The sequence below is a fragment of the Podarcis vaucheri genome (genome assembly GCF_965113315.1).
Source record: "Podarcis vaucheri genome assembly, chromosome: 12".
NCBI lineage: Eukaryota > Metazoa > Chordata > Lepidosauria > Squamata > Lacertidae > Podarcis > Podarcis vaucheri.
This window is the reverse complement of record NC_138750.1, coordinates 52,376,172-52,400,472: the sequence shown is the minus strand read 5'-3', so window position 1 is coordinate 52,400,472 and position 24,301 is coordinate 52,376,172. Positions and strand designations below refer to the sequence as shown.

The following is a 24,301-nucleotide window of genomic DNA, read 5'->3' as shown; positions in this document are numbered from 1 at the left end:
AATGTGCCTTTTATCCTACCTCTTTTACTTGGGAGGGTCCTCTATAGATAAACAGATCAACCCTCTTCCAAATAGCCATGCTAACTAGATACAAGATCAAACAGCTGAGAGGAAGATTATATCTATAGTTTAATTACGAACTATCAAAGTATTCAAATGTCCATAATCAATTACATATTCATAGAGCAAACAAACCAGAAAAATCCATGTTAGACACATTTTTTCTAGTCATCTTTCATAATAAGGCAATGTATTAAAAAAGTTACAGAGCTTGTTACTATAATTTTTTAATCACCATATATTTTACACACTTCTATTGGAGCTTTAATTATTGTACAAAATAAATTTATTATTTGTTTGTAAAGATGAAGATTTTGAATCACATCAGTTGTTTTTGTCAAATGTATATTATTATAAGGAATTAATCAAGTTCAAGGACAAAGATGTGTATGTATAGAAACATTTTATGATTATATTATTGTTAATAGGTATGTTATTAAACTAATTGTAATATTTAGTAATAGATTTTTCTGCAATATTTCTAAGGTACTACCATCTGACTTTTCGCTTAAAGTCCTCATATGCACAGATAGACAAATTAGAATTAAACCTATACTGCATAAAACAATAGAACCTATTTCATAAGGATATGGAGAAGATCTTCACAATTCACTTATAACTGTTGTTGAAATAAAGGATGAGATAGTAATTAAGCAAATAGAACAACAAGCTATCCTTAAGGTACAACATGATAGCAAAGAAATTGCAAAAACTGAAGCCAAGTTTAAGGGCATTGACACACTTAAGTAGTGGGCGACCCTGCTTGGATGGAGTGAAAATACATCTGTAGTTCTTACTACAATAGCACTGCCTAAAATGATCTTGGCATAGCCACAAGTAGCAATAGAAATAGTATATATCTAATTAGCTGTATAAAATCAAGCAATGTGATCCTAAATACCACATGACCTAAGCACCATCCACACAAGATTAAAACAACATTTCTTGATGAACATATCTGAGGTAGGAGTTTCACAACCACGGTGCCAGCACAGAAAAGGTCTATCTCTAGTAGTAATTCATTTCACTACTGAAGGTGGAGCCACCTGGAGTGGAGCATGCTATGAAGACCTTAACAATTGAGCAGGTTCATACTGAAGCAGATACACTTTAAGATATCCCATTTTAATTGTATCCATAAAAACACTGGCAGCACTTGTGAGAAGCAAATTGTTCTATCCACCCAGTTAATAGTCTAGCTGCTGTACTTGGCAGCACTTGAAATTTCTGATCAATCTTCATCAGCAGCTGATATATAATGCATTGCAATACTTTAACCTTGATGTTATCAAAACATGGATAATTATGATATGATCATGTTTTTCCAGAAGCGACTGCAGCTGGCTCATCAGTTCATGCTGGTAGAAGGCACTTTTTGACCAGATCATGCCACTTAGCTTGGGCATCCATCTGCAATGCATTCTCCAAGCTGCAGACTTCCATTAGGGGGGATGCACCCACATTAACAAGCAGAAAGTTTCTACTAGAAACCCAGTAACCTGAGCAACTGAACTGCCTTTCAACATTTTGTTTCAACTGGGCTTAAGTTTATTAGGCCAGTTCATTACTTACTTGTGGTTCTGGACTTAGAGTAACTGTTTCAGTTTCCCAAAGACAAATCCAATTTTCTGATACAGTGGTACCTCGTGTTACAAACTTAATTCGTTCCGGAGGTCCGTTCTTAATCTGAAACTGTTCTAAACCTGAGGTGTGCTTTCGCTAATGGGGACTCCCGCTGCTGCCATGCTGCTGGCATGTGATTTCCATTCTCATCCTGGGGCAAAGTTCTCAATCCGAGGTACTACTTCCAGGTTTGCGGAGTTTGTAACCCGAAGTGTTTGTAACCTGAAGCGTTTGTAACACGAGGTACCACTGCATTTGTTCCTTGTAAATCAGTATCCATACTTTTTACTTTTTTGGAATCTCCAGGTAGGACTGGGAAAGATTCTGGTCTGAAACGCCGGAGAATCACTGCCAGTCACTGTATACAGCACTGAACTAGGGGGACTAAGGCAGGAGTCAGCAAACCTTTTCTTTTCTTTTCTTTTTGAATAATTTTTATTGAATGGTTTTATGTTACAAAAAACAATACAGCCATACTACCACTAAATAATAATAATAAGAAGAAGAAGAATTTATTATTTATACCCCGCCCATCTGGCTGGGCCTCCCCAGCCACTCTGGGCGGCTTCCATAAAAACCAAAAATACAATAAAATATCACACGTTAAAAACTTCCCTGAACAGGGCTGCCTTAAGATGTCTCCTGAATGTCAGGTAGTTGTTTATCGCTTTGACATCTCGTGGGAGGGCGTTCCACAGGGCGGGCGCCACTACCGAGAAGGCCCTCTGTCTGGTTCCCTGTAGCTTTGCTTCTCGCAATGAGGGAACCGCCAGAAGGCCCTCGGCGCTGGACCTCAGCGTCCGGGCAGACTGATGGGGGTGGAGACGCTCCTTCAGGTATACTGGACCGAGGCCGTGAGGATGTGAGGGCGATCTGGCTGCGACATCTGTCACCCCATTGATCGCCAGGGTTGATTCGGCTGATCTGGCTGTCTAGGCGGTTGTCCCCTTCCTCTCTCACCGCTCCATGTGCGTCCCTCCCGAAGCTGTGTGCTCGGTGGAAGAGGACGACCATCCCAGATAGGAGTGTACCGTTCTTCTGTCAAGGGTATACAATAGCTGCACTCCCCTGCTGGAACCTCCAAAATAAGCTCAAGGGGTCAGCAAACTTTTTCAGCAGGGGGCCGGTCCACTGTCCCTCAGACCTTGTGGTGGGCCAGGCTATATCTTGATGAAAAAAAATGAACGAATTCCTATGCCCCACAAATAACCCAGAGATGCATTTTAAATAAAAGCACACATTCTACTCATGTAAAAACATGCTGATTCCCGGACCGTCCGCGGGCCAGCTTGAGAAGGCAATTGGGCTGGATCTGGCCCCCGGACCTTAGTTTGCCTACCCATGGACTAAGGTGTGACTTGGTATAAGGCAGTTTCCTGAGTTCCAAGCCTATGTACACTTGCAGATATTCCCAGGCATGCATGCATAAAAGTCCCATTGAATACACTGGGACACACAACTGAGCAGAAATGCATTGGGTTGGACTGAATGGTCATTTTTGATTGGCTACTGACATCAGTCTCTCCACTGTGAGACTGAAGTTTGTACTAACCATTCTACAGTGCAATTATTTTGTTTGATTTTACTTTTATTTGGGGTCTATAGGGTGTAACAGGAGGGGTAGTATCTCTAGTGGGGGACACACCATGCTCCTCCTGAGCTAGTTTGTCCACATTTGGTCTCCCCACCCTACACTCAGTCCTCACCTGCGGCTCCTAGAAGCTATCAGCATGCGACAGTGGCCAAACCCTGGGAAACAGCTTTGATTGGCTAAACCAGGTGAGGGTAGCTGATGGGTCTCAAACTCCCAATGAGTTAGGGTCTTCCCCTGCATACAAAGACAGGCTCCAGCAGATTGAGCAGGCAAGACCAATGGTCAAGAAGGAGGTTTATGTGTTGTAGAAGGAAGTGAGGGGCAGATGGGGCTCATCAACTTGGGAAGGTAGCTCATCTGGAAAAGGAAAGTTCTGATCTTAAACATCCACTGCTTTGCAGGATATATTCAGGAGAAGAGAAGACTAAGAAGTAAACCCTACACAAATCTGGAGTAGAGTCCCTAAGACAGTTGGGTGATGCCATGTAAGTCTTATTCTAGGAACTCCTGCAGCCAAGTTGGTGCCAAATGTATTGCTCTGATTTCCTTTGGATCATATCAGCAAAGCCAAGAAGGGAGTCTTGTCATTTGGGCATCACAGCATCTCCATACACACTGTCCAGGCTTGCTCCTCGGGGAAGTCACTTTGGTGGCAGCCTGACTTCAACCCCAGAAGCGCACTCCATTGTCTCTCAAGACAGATGGATGCTGACAACAAATTTTATTTGCAGATTTATATACAGCTTCACAAACAAAAGCTACCAGGAGCAGCATACAAGAAGATAAAATACCAAATATTACAGGCCAAGGAAACCAAAAGCAATAAAAGCATTTTTGCAACTATACAGTTAATAGTCTAAAAAATGACCATACCATGCCTCAGGGAAAGCCTTCTTAAACATAAGATGTTCTCAATAGCCACCTAAATATCCAGACACCTTTTAAAAGAGGAAACAGTGGTAGTGAGAGAGAAAACAAGAAAGTGGATGAAAACTGGGGTATTTATAGTATACAGGAGTGTCCCTGATTTCAACTATGAAATATTGAGTTTGTCCAGGCGTTAGTTAGTGATGCTTTTCTTTTTAATCTAGAATGGCGACCACCCTCCTTAGCCCACTTTCTCTTCCCCAGTCCCATTTTCTCTCCCACAAAGATAGGAAAAAAGGGAACCACGGAAAGCAGAACAATTGAATTTCAATTCAATAATTAATCAAACTTACTTTGCCTTCATGCTGTCGTCTTCCTGAATCCGCTCATTCTGGTGCCAGGGTCAGCCATGGGTCCATTCCTTGCCTCACATCACAGCGCCCTCAGAGTCCTCTGTGTAAAATCCAGTCACATAATCGCTTCTTCCATCTCTCCTCTGCATTGTTGTCCTCCTCACACGTATGGCCTCTTCCACTCTTATTCTTTCTCTGTTTCTCCCTGCCCTTCCCTCACGCTCCCTCCATTTCCCCTACATTTGTGCAAACAACTACTGCATAGATGAAGAGGACGTCTGAGGTAAAATGAGAAACTAACGGAAAAGTGGTCTTTACTGTCATTCCCCCCCCCATACATGCGTTGTGTATAAATAGTACAGCTGATGGCTTTTGACAGTTGAGGTGTGTATGTTTTTAGGAATCACTTTTTCTTGCGATTGTAGGCTGTTAAAAATTGTTTTTAATATGGTGTTTTAATGCTGCAACCCCGCCCTGGAACCTTAGGGCAAAGGGCAGCTAACAAATGAACCAATGAACGAACAAAATATCTATATCTATATCTATATCTATATCTATATCTATATCTATATCTATATCTATATCTATATCTATATCTATATCTATATCTATATCTATATCTATATCTATATCTATATCTATATCCATATCTATATCCATATCCATATCCATATCTATATATCTGAGGGGGACATTTATCAGTAACGCCCATGTTGTTGTTGTTGTTTAGTCGTTTAGTCGTGTCCGACTCTTCGTGACCCCATGGACCAGAGCACGCCAGGCACTCCTGTCTTCCACTGCCTCCCGCAGTTTGGTCAAACTCATGCTGGTAGCTTCAAGAACACCATCCAACCATCTCATTCTCTGTCGTCCCCTTCTCCTTGTGCCCTCCATCTTTCCCAACATCAGGGTCTTTTCCAGGGAGTCTTCCCTTCTCATGAGGTGGCAAAAGTATTGGAGCCTCAGCTTCACGATCTGTCTTTCCAGTGAGCACTCAGGGCTGATTTCCTTCAGAATGGAGAGGTTTGATCTTCTTGCAGTCCATGGGACTCTCAAGAGTCTCCTCCAGCACCATAATTCAAAAGCATCAATTCTTCGGCGATCAGCCTTCTTTATGGTCCAGCTCATGTAAGGCCCTTCTAATGTGAACATACACAGCTTTTTCTATGCAGCTGTAGGAGTCTAGAATGTTCAGCCCAGGCAACCTGGGAAAATTGCCATGGCAACCAACTGCCACAGGTGGTTGGCAGTAAGGTAGCCTTAAGGCCCAGGGAAACTACTGGGTCGCAGGCCTTTCTAGAGAGTCAAGGAAGTCAAATGGACAGTTCTCTCTCTCTCTCTCTCTCTCTCTCTCTCTCTCTCTCTCTCTCTCACACACACACACACACACACACACACACCCCTGCTCTATCTCCCTGCTGACCAAGGAGGAGAATTCCTGCCACATATTTTCTTTTTCCTCATTGTCCAGTGTAGCCTTCCAAATTCTGTGTGGGACAAGGCTTTGTACCGGGGTTTCAACACTTGATCGGTGAGATTAAATAACTGCAAAACCATGGATGAAAAGGCGACCCCATTTGATCCAGCTTTTTTTTTTTTTAAGTGTAGATGCACTTTGTAAAAAAAATTCTGCACTTGACGTATGCTACTGCTGCTGCTTTTTTTACAAGGAAATACTGCTGTAGTCATTAGGTGTATGTTTTATAGTTGCACCTGTGATTAAAAGATAATAATGTTATTTCACTTGTGTATGGTACTTGCAGGAGTTGAGCTGTAGAGTTTATTGCGGGGATGGCATTGTGAATAACTGGACACGCCTATTATGTTATTGCTTATTATTATGAATTGAATTCACACAACTGTTTTTCTTGCTGATGTTGTTCTTCATGTGCATTGTGTTGTTTATTATGTTACTATGTTGTAAGCTGCCCTGTGTCCTTTTGACAAATGGTGGTATATGCAATTTTTAAAGAAATAAAATTAATAAAAATCAATACAAAAAAAATCTCTTGATGGCCTTAGAAGAGGTTTATAACGTTGCTCTACCTGCTAGTAACTCACCACTTCTTCCTGGCGTTGAAAAGCTGATTTCTTTCTTGTACCTTTTCTCTGTATTTCCTTTTCCTTGTTGCTCTTATTCTTTGCTGTTCTCAGTCTGAGAGGAGGAGATATGAGTTGAGTTCATTTTTGGAAAATAAAATAATACCCTGCCCTTTAGTCAAAAGGCTCTGACAGCGGCTTATAAACATAAGTTCTAGGACAGTCACATCTTGTAATCTAAAAAACACACAACACACAAGGAAAATGGAATGGGAGGGAGGAGGAAAAAGCAAGCTGGAACACAGCTGGTAACAACTCCCAGGCCAGGAAAACAGAGCAGCTCCTGCCCGACAACTCTTCTGTCAGACATGATATGAGTCATTTTGGGATACATTATTCATCTGAAAAGCATAATAATAACAAAACTATTGGAACTATTGTTTTTATTTAGATAGACGTGTGATCAATTAACAAATTGTGTCTCCGGGGCAGCTTCTCCTGTTAATCAGAACACATCTGTTCTGCATTGACCGTTTTCCTATTTTATCATGACTCACTCCTTTTACGTCACTTTATGATAACATATTTCAAAAAGTCAGCTCTAAATGCTGTCTAAAAACCTTTGATGTAGCTAGGTGCCAGAACTGGAAAGGCCCCACTGCATAGAGATACGTACTGGACTTCAATTTGGGAAAATATGAAATGGCGCCTCAGATTTCTGAATGAAGCGCTCAGGGACCACCAGAGGGGGAAATAAAGCACTTGGCAGAAGCTTATTAGGATAATGAATTGTGCTTCAGCCTGTTTGATTTTATTATAATTTTGTTGTTGACAATCTTTGAATTGTATTTTGATTTATTATGCTGTGATACTGATGTTTGGGTTCTTTGAAAGACAGAAAAGAAGGATATCATCATCATCTGTTCAGCTGTTAAAGGCCTTCTCCTCCATCTTCATCTTTTCCTGCTCCCTCTGTGTCTTTGGTAAGTGCCTTGACAGCAAAGGTCCCTTGTCAGAAACAAAGCCAATTGAAGAGGGAACAGAGCCACCTTCAGAAAGCAGACTTGTGCATCTCAAAGCCTGCTGCTTTTCCTTTCTTGGCCTCCAGCAATTGTAAAAACCCTGTAAATTAGGAGAGTTTGTGCCTGTTGGCCAGGGGTAGCCTCCTGGCTTGTTTTCCTTTGTAAACAAACAAACTGGCTTGACCTTTTGCATACCCTGAAAAGTTTTTAAAGTTTAATTAGCTCCACACTAGATATTTAGATATTTTAAATGGGCATAAATTTGCATGCATTAACAAATGAGCAACAACTGTATGAATGAATAAAATGACTGAATGAATTTTCAGTGTCAGACAAAATGTGCTATGCAGCACTGTATTCAAAGGATTCAATTCAGCTGAATGGGCTGGATAGAGTCTACTGGCGGGCAGTCTGAAATTCTGATGTAGCCTGTATAGTTGTAATGAGGAAGCATGAACTTTGCCTCTTCACTAAAATAATGAGTATATTCTTGGTGGTGGAGGGTGGGGCACAACTGCATATGCACTTAAGAGCCATGACATTGCTAGATAGGGCAGAGCCAAGGTTGGTTGGCAGAGATTATACCAGTAGTTGCATCATATCGGCACCAATAGAATCACTATAAATGATATCATTCAGAAACAAGCAAGGCAAAAGGAACTTTGACCAAAATTTGGAAATTTCAGCTTCTGTTGAGAGGTTAGCAAGAGAGTACAGTGGTACCTCGGGTTACAGATGCTTCAGGTTACAGACTTCGCTAACCCAGGAATAGTACCTTGGGTTAAGAACTTTGCTTCAGGATGAGAATAGAAATCGTGTTCTGGTGGTGAGGCAGCAATGGGAGGCCCCCGTAGCTAAAGTGGTACCTCAGGTTAAGAACAGTTTCAGGTTAAGAACGGACCTCCAGAACGAATTAAGTTCTTAACCCGAGGTACCACAGTATACAGTTAGCAGCTAGCTATCTGGATGTGGAAAAGTCAGCTCCCGTTCCCATTTGACCATGAAACTAACCACATCACGGAACGGCTTTGAGAATAAGAAACAAGAACAGCAAAGTGTTTGCACACTGTGAAATATGCTAGGTACAGAGCAAAGAATAATAATGTAAGTGCACCAAAATTTCAGAAGCATGGAACATTTCTTGTTTTAAAAATTGAGCCATATTTATTTATAAACTTCGTTTGAGTCTGTGAGACTTAGGATGACAGTACTGCACCCTGATGACTTTAAATACATATTGATACAGGGGGCCAGTCTGCATGTGTGTGTTTTTAAATCAGTTCTGGTAGATGCTGACATCCCATGACCCACATGGAAGTCTGTCTCTCAGGTAATAGTAATATTTTAGGTTTGAGCCTTCCCTACAGATGTGCACAGCGCTCCTTTATGTATGATGGGAGGGGGTAAGAAGGGAGGTCATTGGCTGGAAACTCCCATTCACAGAACAGCACACACACACATGCAAGAGAGAGCGCTTTTTGTGATAGTCTCCATCACCTTTTTTGTGCTGGCACCTTTTATCAATATATGACTCCTCATTTTTTACTATAAAAATTATCAATCTTCAAAAAGTTCCAATCACTTCACATTTATTATGCAGGGACACTGTCTTTTTTTCTGGATTCTGGGGTCCTAAGCTGTAATCAGATGCATAATAGGCAGAAATACAATAGATTGAAAGACTGAAGGTTGGGAAAACCTTTCCCGGTCTGAAGTGCCTTTAGCTGTTGATATGCTGCTGGTCAGACAGCAAAAGTGCTCTGTTTGAAGGTGACAACCCTATCCAAAGGATGAGAGCATTGCACTGTATCCTACACGCTACAGGAGCATGTCAGGTGCAGGCAATAGCCAGAAATGTGCTGAAGACCAACAAGTGGTGCAGGGCAAATGAATGCAGAGCATCCAAAAGAACCTGAATACAGGTAGATCCATTTGTTCACATTTGATTTATTAATTATTAATAAAAAGTAACTTTCATTTTGTATATATATTTTTATAAAATATAAAAATAAGAGCCTAGTTCCTATCAGTTATCCTAGTGCTCTGCACGATGTTGTCAGAACTCTGGAAGGCAGGAAGCAAGCAGACTAGGGAGCAAGCAATTGGGTCAAATATTATTCCAAGCTTTTATTTATTTATCTATCTATTTAGATAATTTGCAGAAGCCACAGGACAGTTTCTAACAGGCACATTGTTTTTTTAAAAAAACTCACAAAATAACCCAATCCTTAAAAACACATAAATAAATCACTAAACATAGTTATTAATGGCAGTGGTGGCAGCAATAAGGTCCCATCTCCCCCTACACCTGCTGGAAAAGATTACCATAATCTTAACTAGCTGACTAAAGCTATAAAGAGACAGGGCCAAATGCATCATAATTCCACATATTCCATTTATATTATGTCCTTCTTTCAAGGAGCTCAGGGAAACACACATAGTTCTTCCTTTACGCCTCATTTTATCCTCTAACAGCTCTGGCTCAGCCCAGCCCAGTAAACTTTGTTGATGAATTAGATCAGGGGTCAGCAACCTTTTTCAGCCGTGGGCCGGTCCACCGTCCCTCAGACCATGTGGTGGACCAGACTATATTTTGAAAAAAACCAAACAAAAACAAATTCCTATGCCCCACAAATAACCCAGAGATGCATTTTAAATAAAAACACACATTCTACTCATGTAAAAACATGCTGATTCCCGGGCTGTCCGCGGGCCAGACTGAGAAGGCAATTGGGCCACATCCGGCCCCCAGGCCTTAGGTTGCCTACCCCTGAATTAAATTGAACCCAAGTCACACTTGGCCAGTGTTTTAACCCATGCATTATTGCCCTTCAGGTTTTATGGGAGTTCCATTAGCTCCAGCCAGCATGGCCAATGGTTAGGGATTGTAATTCAACAGCCTAGTCTAGAGGGAGGCAAGATGGCATTTCCGTTCTAACCTATATACCATACTGGCTCTTTTAGCTTTCCCTTATATCTCTTTTACTTGTGGAGTTAGAAACTTACTTTTTATGTTTAATGGAAGATGGAACATTCAGGAATATTCCCTCCTCCTTCCCCGAGGCTACAGCCTTGTTCAAATGATCAGTTATAATTCATAGTAAAAACGCTTTCTCACTTGGAAGCTACTGCCAGATGACAAGGATGAAGATCATCTGAAACCACTCCCAACTGAAGTGTGTGTAAATATAATGCAGGATTTATGGGTCTACACTGGCACCCACGGCTTTGATCTATCTCTGTCTATAATTCATTCGCACCAGTTTCTACATTTATAAAAAAAAGTTCTTGGCAATAATATTTCATCTGTCGATTTCATAAAGGTACAGTAGTAGCCATAATTAAATGCAGTCCTGTAGCTGCTGTCTCATCAGAGCCACACTCAGCGGAACTTACTATTTCCGTGCTCTGCACTGTGATGTTGGTAGCCTAAAATCAAATTAATTTCTTTTCCTCCCCTGCGCACATTTCAAGGCAAACTCATGTCTGAGGTAGCCTTCACTATCATCCCTAGATCTTTACCAGCAGTACTGCATCTCCATGTTTATTATTAGCATTATCACAGATTGAAAATGTGGTTTTAGATTATTATTTTCATGTTATCCCCCCACCCCCCTAACCAGAATCTAATTTCCCCCCATCTCTTCATATTCTCAGTCTCTTTGAAGTATATTAACAGTTCCCCCCTCTAGTATCAGTGATGCCTGGATTTTTTTCCCATTTGGTATTGTCTGTTTCATTAACAGTAATTATTTACTTCCTTCTTGGCTGAATAAACAGGAATAAGCAAGAAGAGAGGTCCAGGTCTCACGTGCAACACTGCCCAGTGTGGTACCCCGGGCAAAGAAAATGGGGCAGCTACATCTGCTGCCAGCTTAGAGGTGATGAACACATTTTTGAAGAGGTTCCCCCTTTGAACAGAGAAACTGAACTGCGTGGAATTTGTCTCTTTTCCAAAACTATGATTCTGTGATTGTCTCTTACAATCACTATAAAACAATTTATTGATATCATATATAGGCTGCCTTTTTGGGCATAGCCCTCCCAAGGAGGTATATAATGTCTCTCTACACACACACACACACACACACACACACGGGAAAAAAATGGCAGCAGCATTCACAATAATTTAAAACTGAAGTCAGTTAAAACAATTATTTTTATTTTTTTAAAAGCAGACACGAGTATAAATCACAGAACAGCTAACTTCCTAACAGAATAGCTCAGTTAGGGGGTGGGGGTGGGGCAGAACCTCAATTAGTTAAGTATTTTTATTGATTTACTTGATCTAGGAGGGGTGGGGCAGCCATGGCCCATGGCCCAGTTTAGGAGAAAATGAGTCTGGAAAAGGTGGGTTTTCAGGCCCATTAAAAAACCCTTTGGATGTTATGGACTACAATTTTTATCAACCCCGGCCTGCTCAACTATGTGGGCAGGAGCTGTTGGTAGTTGTAGCCCAAAACATCTGAAGGACACCTCTTTGAGGAGTGAGTTCCACAGTCTGGAATTTCCACATAAAAGGCCCTGTCTCCTGCGCCCAACAGCTGTATTTACCTAATCACTGGGCATGCATGTGGGCTTTTGATGTAGACCTTAATACCCACCTCAGGCTCCTATGCATGTCGGCAGTCCTTCAAACAGCAGTTTAAATGCCCTGTGCTCTCTTCAGATGGCTCACAGTGGCTGTGGAAATGAGAGGTACATATTGCGTCCCTTTCCAAACACTGCAGGACCCTTACTTGCTGTTGCTGTACACCTCTGTGGCTGGAAGTCTTTCCCTCGTTCCCCTTGGCTCCAACAGAAGAACCTTCTTCTAGAAGAGAGCCTTGTGGCTTTGTGTTTCCCCAGTCCATGAAAGTGATGAGCGATTTCACTCTACAATGACCAAGCTCCCTATTCCTTCTCTGTGTCTCCTGCCCACGTCTGCCTGGCTACTGTCCCTATCTAGAATACCTGGGTTGGCCACCTCCACCCTTCTCTTTGGCTCCTTGGGTCCTTTTAACAGTGCTGCACTCCTTCTTGTAAGTACCCGCTCCCCAACTTCATCCTTACTGATATTAGGAGGATCTGATCTTGCTCCCAGGTCAGGCCCTTCCCCCTGTTCATCCATGGGATGCTATTTTCAGGCAGCAATGGCTAGAAAATGCGCCTCAGCTGCAAAAGTAGTTTATCTGGAAGTAGGGAGTGTGGCGTTTGTCCGTTTGTTTGAAAATGTCTGTACAGGGGGAGAGAAAGAGTTAAAATGTAGACCAATAGGAAAGCTGGAGCCTACCTGTTTATAAAAGGGCTTAGCCCGAGGTTTGGGTGTTGGTAGTTGGTTGGTTTTAGTGGGTTGGTTGGTTGGGAAAGGCAGTTGGAAAAGCAGTTGGCAGGCAGTTGGAAATAGAGAGACCGTTGGTGCAGTGGGTTCTTGTGTGAGCGGAGGTAGAAGAGTTAGAGACAGGATAAAAATAAGACTAAGAAGGTAAAGACATCAAAACTGCATTTGAATGCAGTTAAAGTTTATTTGTGTCTGCAATAAACTACACTCTTCTTTGTTAACTTGAGAACCTGACTGAGACTAAGTGATCTACCGGGGAGGACATGGTTGGTGGCAGCGGATTAGTGGTGGACGGGTCAATAGTGCGTGAGATGACTGGGAGCTCCATCCAAACGCCACAGGGAGAAGTGGGTTCATCAAATCATTGAGTTGGAAGGGACCCCAAGAGTCATCTAGTCCAACTTCCTGCAATGCAGGAATCTCAGCTAAACCATACATGACAGATGACCATCCAACCTTTGCTTAAAAACCTCCAAGGAAGGAGAGTCGGCCACTTCCTGAGGGAGTCCATTTCACTTTCAAACAGCTTGCACTGTCAGAAAGTTTTTCCTGATGTTTAGTTGGAATCTCCTTTCTTGTTGGCTCCCTTGAGCTGACAGAGTTTTGTCATTCTGCAGCTCTCCAGGCCATAATAGCAATGCCTTGCACAATACAGTGGTACCTTGGGTTACATACACTTCAGGTTACATACGCTTCAGGTTACAGACTCCGCTAACCCAGAAATAGTCCTTCAGGTTAAGAACTTTGCTTCAGGATGAGAACAGAAATCGTGCTCCGGCAGTGCAGCAGCAGCAGGAGGCCCCATTAGCTAAAGTGGTGCTTCAGGTTAAGAACAGTTTCAGGTTAAGTACTGACCTCCAGAATGAATTAAGTACTTAACCTGAGGTACCACTGTACAATAATCCACAGTCAGTTATATAGTGGCAAGAATATGAGCAACTGTAAAATAAGGAATTTTGTGTAGAAATCCATATATCTATATCTATCTATGCATCTGGATGTTGTTATCAATAGAAATTACATACTGTAGTAATATTTTTCCGGGATATTCATACATTTGACAGGAATATGAACTTTGCAAACATGGCCTGCTTCTATCCAGTCAGCAGCAACATCACTGTGGCTTGCACAGAAGCGGTGCTCACTGGACTGTCCTCACCCAAAGCAAGCTTTGCGTTCAGTAAATTCAAAGCATTTTCCTTGGCGGCTGGTTTCTTACTCTTACATCCATCCAAGCAGGTGACAAAAAATAGGCAATTTGACCTAGCTGTTCAGTGACAACCATCGAGCACAGCCTGCTTTTTGAATAATAAACTCTGCTCAACAACAGATACATAGTTTAACTATTATTCACAGGAATTAACTGGAAAGTAATTTTGAATAATGAATATATGAGAGACAGTTTCCCTTGCAACTGCTACGCATATGATCTGAAAATGCAAAATGGGCTGAATACACAAACTGAGTATTCCTGTTAAACCAAATGCACAAATCAACATTATCATCAATTGTCTTGATTTCTTCCAGTTCCAGCTGCAATACTTGATTTTTACAGCTAAAGCCCAACGTTCCCTAGTTCGGCCTTTTCAGGTTTAATTAAAGAAAATCAAAATTCTCAGATCTTTAAACAGTCCCTTATGAAATTGGGCTGGCCAGCTCTATTTTTAAAAAGAACTGCAGCTTAATTATACTTTGTTTAAGAAATCCTTTCTGCCGCACCCAACACTCACATATTAGACAGCAACCCTCCTACTCAATCACTTAATTTCAGCATGCACTCATACATACATAGTAAGGATGTATGTTTAGAACTACCTCTTGTATTTTGGACAATACTTGTCAAAACTTGCTTGTTATATACCTAAACATTAAAGACAGCAATTCTTATATACAATAAGTTCATTTCATCTATCTATCTAGATATCTAGAAATACACATCCACAAAATATAAGAATCCATATTTAGAATTGCCTCCTGTTCTTTGGACAATGCCTTTTGATAACTTACTTTAATAAAAATAAAAAAAATTCCTTCCAGTAGCACCTTAAAGACCAACTAAGTTAGTTCTTGGTATGAGCTTTCGTGCATTTGACTATGGCAGACCAACACGGCTACCTATCTATTACTTTAATAAACTTGAACATTAAGGCAAGTAGTATTACTGTTGCCTACAGATTTCTCATTTGACTGAAATATGCTTCTTCTACCCCTTTTTTTGTTGAACTACGTCTGACTTTTATCATCAGCATCCACCAAAGGGATATTTTTTTTAAAAAAAATTATTCTCAACTTTGATGGTTTAATCCCTTACTTTCAGAAATCACTGTGATTTAAAACATTATACTGTTTTCTTGATTTACAAAAGTATGTGCAATGTCTCTCTCTCGTATTTTTTCCCTGTAACATTTTTACAAATCAGTTTCATTTGTTGAGACATTAGGAAGAAAAGGGGGAAAGGGGTGGAGGGGGGGAGATGGGTGGGGGTGGGGTCGGGTGGCGATGTTTCTATTTTACTTAATATATGTGGGGTTTGGTGTCAGCGTTGCTTGTGCTCTCTGCTGTTCACTTGTGTTCCTTTGGTGGTGAGAGAGGTTGGGGTTGGCTTAGGGTGTGGTTGTTCATTTGTGGTTGGCTGTGGTGGTTTTATAGACACTCTTATGGGTTGTTACAGTTCCATGGATAATATGGAAAATGCTTCCACCATGAGCATGATCAACACCATTCTCTCACCCACAGAATCTCTATGCTGATTTTTATCAGTACAGAATTTGGCCTGGAGTTGCAAATCTCATTCCTATAGAGTTTATATACTTCTGTCTTTGCTTCCCCCCTCCAACCCCACCATCAGCCTGGCACTGCAAAACACAATGAAATAGATTTCACTGATTTTAATAGAACTTGCCTCCATAGATGCGGGCTTAGGATCACAACCTTGCAACACAGTCAATGGGACTTACTTTAATTGTTTAGGACCGGAGTGCCCTCCTTGCAGATCCAGCAACAAGAGGAGATCCCCTAATGTACAAAATAGCTAAAGCCTTTGATGCCCGTAGACAAGATTTATCCAGTTCATGGTCCTCAACATGTTTTGAATTCTGATTTCATCCGAAGAAAAACTTATCATGAAAACAAACTGTATAATTGCTAGAAAGTTTAGCAACTTTGTGCTGCAGTTCTTGACTGAATAAGTCTTCTGTATATCCATATATGTCTTTTGCTCTTTTGGCCACTCTTATCGGGCCATAATTTCTTAATGCATTAAAAAAAAGGAAAAGGAAATGCCCCGTTGTTATAGAGCCAATTTAATAGTTAATATTTAGATTTCCATTTACAAACCACGACTGACGCATTTACTGATTTTGGAAACTGTGTTATTAGTCAACCAGGGAGCTGTGAATGGCACTCTCCAATGACTGCCATTCAAATGCCAGTCTCAGCCTTTTGCTTCCTTATTGCGGTGACCGACTGTTGCACCTTCCTTCCCGCTGCTCAGGCTCAAAAATTAGATTGGACACAATGGTTTTCTAAAGGTAGCCATTGCACTGAACTAACTCTGATCCTTCTCGAAAATTTGACTCTTTGTGGACTCCCTGCATATCTTGCTAATATTATTCATGCTCATTTTAGACCCATTTAGCCATGTCACAAGTTGTTTGATGTGCTTTGAAACTGATGGCCAAGAAGAGCTTCTGCTGGCAGAGATCACTTTGGCTCCAACAACCTGAATGGAGTTCTGCTATTTTACACTAGAGCTGGCCAAGTAAGCCCAGTCGAGTCCTTGCTATAGTTCTGCTTTGTCATCTCACCAGCCTAGTGTTCCTGGCGCTTTTCATCTGAAAGGGCTTTGCTTTGCCCTGCACTCCCCCCACCTCCCCGTCACTGGCCTGCTTTTATGCCACTACAGTTTGCTGGAACATTTGTTCATACTCAATAGCCAAACATCAGGAATGCTGAGATTCTTTCCTTCTTGTCAGGACAATTGTTTAGACTGTTTGCCACTTAACGCTCTGATGATCTCTCTCTCTCTCCCTCTCCTCTCTGTGCTGCCTATAATTCCTCCTTTCCCCTCTTAGCCCTCATTGGCTGAGTCACCCACCAACTCCCTCTTTTGACTTACTCTTTGGTGAGACCATCCTCTGCATTTCCAGCAGTTTTCTTGTCATTTGGTGTGTGTGTGTGTTTCCCCCCTTGTCGTTTTTCTGCTTGGTGGTGTCTGGAGCATGGCCGTCGAGAGCTGGTGTTGTACTATGGGTTACTTCATTATTGACTTCCAGTCCTCCTGGACTTCTATTTTATTTCATCTCAGCATTGGCACCATATGGCAACTATGGCAACTGAATATATCACTGTATTCACTTTCTGGTTCCGGTCTGAATTGCTGAAGGGCTCCACTCCCTGGCCTGGAAAAAAATGTAGCTGTAGCTTATGTAAGAGGAGCCAAGCCAGAACTATGGAGAGACTAAATTCACAATTGCATTTTATTTCTCAAACACATAATATGGAAACCCAAGAAACAAATCTATTTGCCAAGAATTCTGAGAGCACATACCAAGAAATGGAAGCCTGGTAATGAAATAAAAAAGGAAGACCACTATGCCTGCATGCCTATCTGTTGATCTATCTATCTATCTATCTATCTATCATCTATCTATCTATATCTATCTATCTATATCTATCAATCAATCATAATCTATCATACTTTATTGACTTTGAACTCAACATTTGTTGTTGGAAAAGCTGTGTTCTATAAATCTCATGGTCTATCTAAGCCAACTCACATTCTTATAATACATAGAATCCCTTATTCTACATCTCTACTATCATAACAGATAAGGCATTTTGCTAACATAGGGGAGCTGTGAAGTGCCAATGTGGATGTGAGGTGGATTAATTTCAGAGTGTTTGTCCTTATACAGAGACAGAGATGCCCAAGTTGTTTCTACCATATGGAAGATCACACACACCACCTCTTGTATTTGATCACAGGTCATAGTATCACACTTAACAGAAATTAAAATGTTGTACACACCAGATACCAGACTCATGGTGATCAGGTTTTCGAACTGTTACAAGTTCTGATGGCCTGTGGAGTATGTGCCTTGTGGCAAAATGGTGCATTTGGAACCAGTTTTCTTTCAAGCCTTGCAGTCATGCAGAAAGATGTCATCAGCTATTTTCAAATAAATCTCTTAGGCTGCAGTCATATTGCAGACTTATTGAAGAGTAAGTCCCCACTGCTTATATGGGAATAGACATTGGTTTTTTACATGAGGGAATATGAAGCCTCATCACTCTCAGGGGATCATGCTATTCATCAGCTGGATGCCCCATCTTTTGAAATTTTAAGAAGAAAAGAGCATGAAACCCTTGGACTGCTTCATAAATACTTTGTATGATTTAAGAAATGTGTGCTTCTATGTTTTTAAATGATTTTCCATTAAAAAAATCCACCCAGAAATGGGAAAAGACATTTGTATTCCCATCCCCACATGGAACTGGAATGGATTGGACTTTGATGGGTCCATCCATACCTAGTCTGGGTCCTTACTCACCCTTTCCCCACCTCTACAATATCCTTTTTGATGTATTTTTGACGTACAATATTTGTGTCATGACATGATATTGGCAGTTTTATTTTCATTCCCCTTCCCAGTGACCCCCAACATGGGGTTCAGTATTCCTCCCCCCACAACTGCACTCCTGCCCCAGACTCAACATTTTCACTGAGCTATATACTGTGGCCCCAAGATCTATTTCCTGGTCAGTCCACGCAAAGCGAATAATTCTTATTTTTGCACCAATGCTTATGTTGACTTACATTTGCTGTTGTAATGCCCCTTCACTTAGTTTTGAGAGATACCTTTAGAATTCTTCAGCATTCCTTTTTGCTTTTAACCACCCTGAACAATTTGGTGTCATCAACCACCCTCAGCTCCTCAGAGGAAGGACAAAAATGCAAATAATGTTCATTTCAACAAGTGGAGCCTGCCAAGACCCTACTATCTTCGCAGCTCTAGACATTACAGAAGCACTGCGGCTGAAACATGTGCTCTCTAATTTCACTGTCTATGGAGCTACACTATCCATGGAACTCCACTGACTGTGGACTTCTTCAGCCTCAGTGAAGGGCTGGGCCAATGATCGTCTACAACAAAATTTATCTAGAGATCCAGATAGCCTATATCTATGTAGCTCCATTTATTGCAAATAAATGGGGAAATGGACATTGAAGTTGCATATTGCTCACTTCAAACTAATACCCTGTTTGTCATTATGGCAATAAAGTTTCATTCAGGACAAAAAGCAAATCAAAGCTTAGAAGCTGTGAAATGCACAAGGCCTGCGAGGCTGCTTATTTAATTTTCACCCAAGTGTTATGGCACCACCAGGCAATTCTGGCTGTAGCAAACTTTAGGTCCAATTTCCCCCTAAGGCAGAACATATCAGTGAATACAGAGCTGAAGGCTGAAGTCCAACTGAATGCAGAGTTCTTGTGGCTTATTCTCCGTCTCAGAGTTCACTGGCAGAGGTTGCAAGAAGTCTAAACAGCCTATCGCATGAACACTGCCCTCAAATGCTCTCTGTCCTGCAGGGACAGGTGTATATATTGACATCTAATATGGGCCATTCCAACTTCAAGGCATTCCATGAAGGGCAAGCATGGATCTATAGAGTATTCAATTATAGGAAAAAGACTTTCTCCAGGCTGCAAGCCCAAATGAATCTTGCGGTTTAGTTTGTATGAGGAGCTGCTAGGGGCAGAACTGGAAAACCGCACCTCTGTGGGTAGCTGCCCAGAGCTACTGTTTAGAGCAGGAGGCTCATCAATATGGTGCCCTCTGGATGTTGTTGGACTACAACTGTCACCAGTGGCCTCCAACCATGGCTAATGGTTAGGGATGTTGGAGTTTAGCAACATTTGAAGGGCTACAGACAGACTAGAGTCCCTTATACCCTTGGCAAGAAGCTGTATTGGTGCCGTCCCGAAAAACATCACTTTACCAAAGTGAGAGAAGGACAGCAAGCTTCTCCCACATTTGATCTTGCCATAGCATCAACAGCACATCACCACACACATTCAGACACATTCCATAGTCTGAAAAGTGATCTTTTTTGGGGGGGAGCCTCCTCCCCAGTGGAGGTCGATTTTGCCAACCCCTAGCTACACCTCTGGAGACAGGTTTCCCCTTCCTAGATTATATAATCATGTTCGAGTTGATGTGGCCACCTATTGGCAGCCATGTGAACTGCAACATGATAACACACATTTTTAATGTATATAAGAAGATAGATGTTTCACCTACCTTTCTGGTTATATCACAATTTATATCTGGTGAAGCTGTTGCTTAGCCATTTCATTTCATAGCCATGCAATTTAAAGTTTTCTACAACTCCTTAGTCATTACATGTTGCTATAACAGGTCATATCAGTTCAAGATGGGCGTCAAAGATTTTTGTTTTTTTATGCTTTTTTATTGTTACAGTGAGGGGTTTGTTTGTTTATTTTGTTATAGACATTCAGATTGCCAGATTACAACCATTTCACAATAGCTATAAAATATCACTGTTGGAATGAGTCCAAAATCCATACTATGGCATTATCTTTATTAGATCAATCAAGATATCACAAAATAATGAGCAAGCTTTCCACAATCTTCAGAACCCTCCAGCAGACTGGGTGTCAAACAAAATAGAGAGTTAGAAGAGAGAGACAAAACATAAAGTCTGCCATGAGGTCAGTTGTAAAATGGAGTGTGTAAAAAGGCAGCAGACATAATAGATTATGCCAGCGGTAGTCAAGGTGGTGCCTTCCAGATGTTGATGGACTATAAATCCCATCATCCCTGACCATTGGCCATGCTGGCTATGGCTGATGGGAGTTGCAGTAGAACCACATCCAAGTTGTAGTAGGACCACATCCAGAGGTTACACCATTGACCAGCTCTAGATTAGGTTATACCTTGAGATACTGGGATAAAGAAACACACAATGGCTGGTTCTCCAGGTCTCTAGATCTTTCTCCAGCCTTAACTGAAACAGTTTCCTTGCAGTAAAGGTGCTTTGTATAGCTTGTTTTCTTTGAATTATTACATTACAAGTGGGACCTTACTCTGCATCTAGAACATACACAAAACATTAGCCACAAGCTACATCTATCTACATCTGTCCTGTAGTTATTTGAGACATGCTACATGTTGATGCATAACCCCGCTAACCAGCTTCAAGGTGATTTGAAAACTAAGGCATATTAAGACATCTATGCTCACTCTTTGCATGCTAAATTGTACCACAGGAATGGCTGGAATTCCTCCTTGTAGTCGTGCACAGCTTTACTTGGGAGTAAACTCAACTGAACACAGTGAGATGTATTTTCAAGGGTTCATGTGTAGGATCAGTTGCAGGACCAAAATACCAATGATATCGTATGTATACAATAGGGGCTTCTCTGTTCATTCATTTATTTCCATGAATGGCACAAGAGCGACAGGCCGCTCTGTAGCCATGATCTGGCTGCTCTATTCGGAAACGTGCTAGCAAAAGAACTCCCATTTAAATCATGTTGGTAGAAAAGCATTTGAACGAGGTTTGCTCTGCATTGCACCTCTCAACCCCTGAACTCTAAAAATGAAGGGCAAATCTTCTGAATGACGGACAATCACGGACAAAACACCATGAAATGAGGGACACAATGAGAGACATCAAAGTTTCTCCAAACAATGAAAGAAAGCAAAACTTTGTGATAAGTTAGATGGCGATCCTTAGAGTAGGAAAGAGCTCCACTGATGGTTTATGGAGCAAGGAATGTCTGCTTTATGGGAGAACACAGATATGAGGGCTGAAGCCTTTCATAGATTTGTTAGATTAATTGGCTACAATTTTAACTGGTAAATTGCTGAGGCTGAAGGGCATACAGTGGTACCTCAGGTTACATATGCTTCAGGTTACAGACTCCGCTAACCCAGAAATATTGCTTCAGGTTAAGAACTTTGCTTCAGGATGAGAACAGAAATTGTGCTCCGGCGGCGTGGCAGCAGCAGGAGGCCCCATTAGCTAAAGTGGTGCTTCAGGTTAAGAACAGTTTCAGGTTAAGTACGGACCTCCAGAACGAATTAAGTACTTAACCCGAGTACTTGTATTTGTTTTTGAAGTTTTTTGAGCCTGGGTATTACTATCATGAGGCATTAGAAGTGAATCTGGCTTCGGCTGGGGAGGGCGGGATATAAATAAAAATTATTATTATTATTATTATTATTAATCCTAAACTCACTATGCCCCATTGAATTCTGTGGGGCCTACTTCTGAGTACTTAAGAGTGCGCATGCCATGCACAGGAGCTATCTCATACGTTCACACCACTCTAAAGTACCAAGTGAATTTGCCTTATGTTTTCTAGTCAGGCTGAAGCCGGTTTGAGAAAAAACTGCATCAAACGCCAGAAGTTGTAAAGGAACTACAGGATTGTTATGGTTTGCATCAGACGTCATGTGAATGTGGCTGCGAAAACTACCAGTGGGAATGCACTAGATGTGGAGCAATGTGAACATACTCTAGGTCATCTACTGACCAGACAAAAGGCCCGCCAGAATGTATTTTTTTAAAAAAATTCAGCAAGCAGTGAAATGCCATTAGGAAGGAGGGGGTGCTGATGGATCTCTTTGTTCAATCAATCAATGAACTGATTCACGAGTTGATAACTGGACAGTAAACAAACTGAATTAATTAACCAGTTAATCAGTTAAAAAAACGAGACAGTTAATCAACGGGGGTGGGGAGCTTAAATCTGTTGGCATTGCAAACAGCAACCCACCTATAGGACAGGAAGGAAATATTAAATGAAAACACACACACACACCAGAGTATTTGCATATTTCTCTCCAGGGAAGTCACTATTTGTACCACTGTGGAGAGACAGAGGGATTGGTGGAGGCAGGTTAAATCCAGGAGCATAAGAGAAGGCAGATTTTTGCCCATGCAAGGCTCCAAGGCCTTTTCTTCTGACGCATTTATAACCTATGAATTTGACAGTAAGGTAGTGAAATGTGTAGCTTACCGTACTTAAGCTTTAATATTAAACACAGCTAGCTTCAGGCACATAGGACTTGGGGGCTAACACAGAGCTTCCTGCTGGTCCCCTTCCATGCATCAATTTAAACGTAAAAAGAAAAAAAATCTCTCAAGCTCAGTTCCTTTTGTTACGCGATGCTTTGTCTGAGGCTAACAGGATAACTGTGATGTTGTTCCTCAGGGATCCTTATTGACTGAGCCAAACGCAGGGCAGCACTGCTCAAGGGCATTGCAACATTCAGGTTGGAAACCACATCCCACATACCAAGGACAAATCTACAGACACACACACACACACACACACACAGCAGACCCTCCCCCAAATGTCAACCAAGCCTTGTCTTGCCATTGTCTGTGTTTCTCTTCTTTCTAGGTCGCAGTCCCGTGCACAGTTTGGCGGCTTGAATCCCACAGAAGTAAAATGGGATCTAAGAAGCCTTAGAGGAAGCAGGATCACAACTGCAGTCTTCTAAGAAAATGGTAACAGCAACAACCACATGTCACAATGCCAGCTTGTCAAACATCCTGGACAGTGCAAAAATAGTGGCTCACCTAGCAAAGGGTTGGAGCAGCTTCTTTTAGTTTAAGCTCCCCTTGGACATACCCTTAGTATGACTGCCTTATTCTCTTACGCTCTGGAGCAGTGTTTCCCAATTAGCTAAGTACTGTGGACCCCCTATATTTCAAAAGCCAAGCCATGGACCCCCTACTTTTGAAATTTTTGATAGCTCTATGGTCGTTTTTGTTTTGTGAATGGTGCCATGGACCCCCTGGGTGGCTTACACAGACTCCCCGGGGTCTGTGGACCACCAATTGGGAACCACTGCTCCAGAGTCTAAGTGGTGAGATGATGTGCAAGACTGAGATCTATGTTCTTTCTTTCTTTCTTTCTTTCTTTCTTTCTTTCTTTCTTTCTTTCTTTCTTTCTTTTCTTGAATTTATATCCTACCTTTCACTATGAACAGCCTCAGCAACAGCTTTCAGCAACAAAACTAATGAGAAAGAATTTGACACAGCCACAAAGACAACAGAAGTAGCAGATAAAAGTTAAAAAAACAACCATCCAAAGTATCTCAGGCACCTGTAAAAACCTGGGAAGGAAGGAAAGACCTTGCCTGGTGCCTGGAAGAGATGCTTCCAGGTAGACATATCTGGGATGTTTCCTCATTTGGACTTCAGAAGAGAGAGGCAGCTTGGAAGGGCTTCTGCAGGAGATCTTCATTGACTGGTAGATTTTGTGGATATTGGTATTGGGTGTAACACCCGTAAAGCTCAACATCTATTTTGATGGGAGCTGTAGTCCAACAATATATGGAAAGCCACAGGTTCCCCATCACTGCCCTAAAGACTGCGAAGA

At 41.6% G+C, this 24,301-nt stretch overlaps 1 protein-coding gene and 1 long non-coding RNA gene across 4 annotated transcripts in view; one reads left to right on the top strand and one right to left on the bottom strand.

The window, feature by feature from the left end:
* Nucleotides 1–14,890, bottom strand: part of LOC309515104 — a 98,550-nt gene extending 83,660 nt beyond the window's left edge. For both annotated transcript variants that reach the window (XR_014212271.1, XR_014212272.1), the window contains exons 1-3: nucleotides 12,299–14,890; nucleotides 6,559–6,652; nucleotides 4,498–4,775 (exon numbers count right to left, since the gene is read on the bottom strand). This is a non-coding gene — a long non-coding RNA (uncharacterized lncRNA). The remainder of the gene's footprint in view (nucleotides 1–4,497; nucleotides 4,776–6,558; nucleotides 6,653–12,298) is intronic.
* HTR5A (5-hydroxytryptamine receptor 5A) overlaps nucleotides 1–24,301 on the top strand; it is a 292,809-nt gene that overhangs the window by 206,886 nt on the left and 61,622 nt on the right. The gene's annotated exons all lie outside the window — the stretch shown is intronic.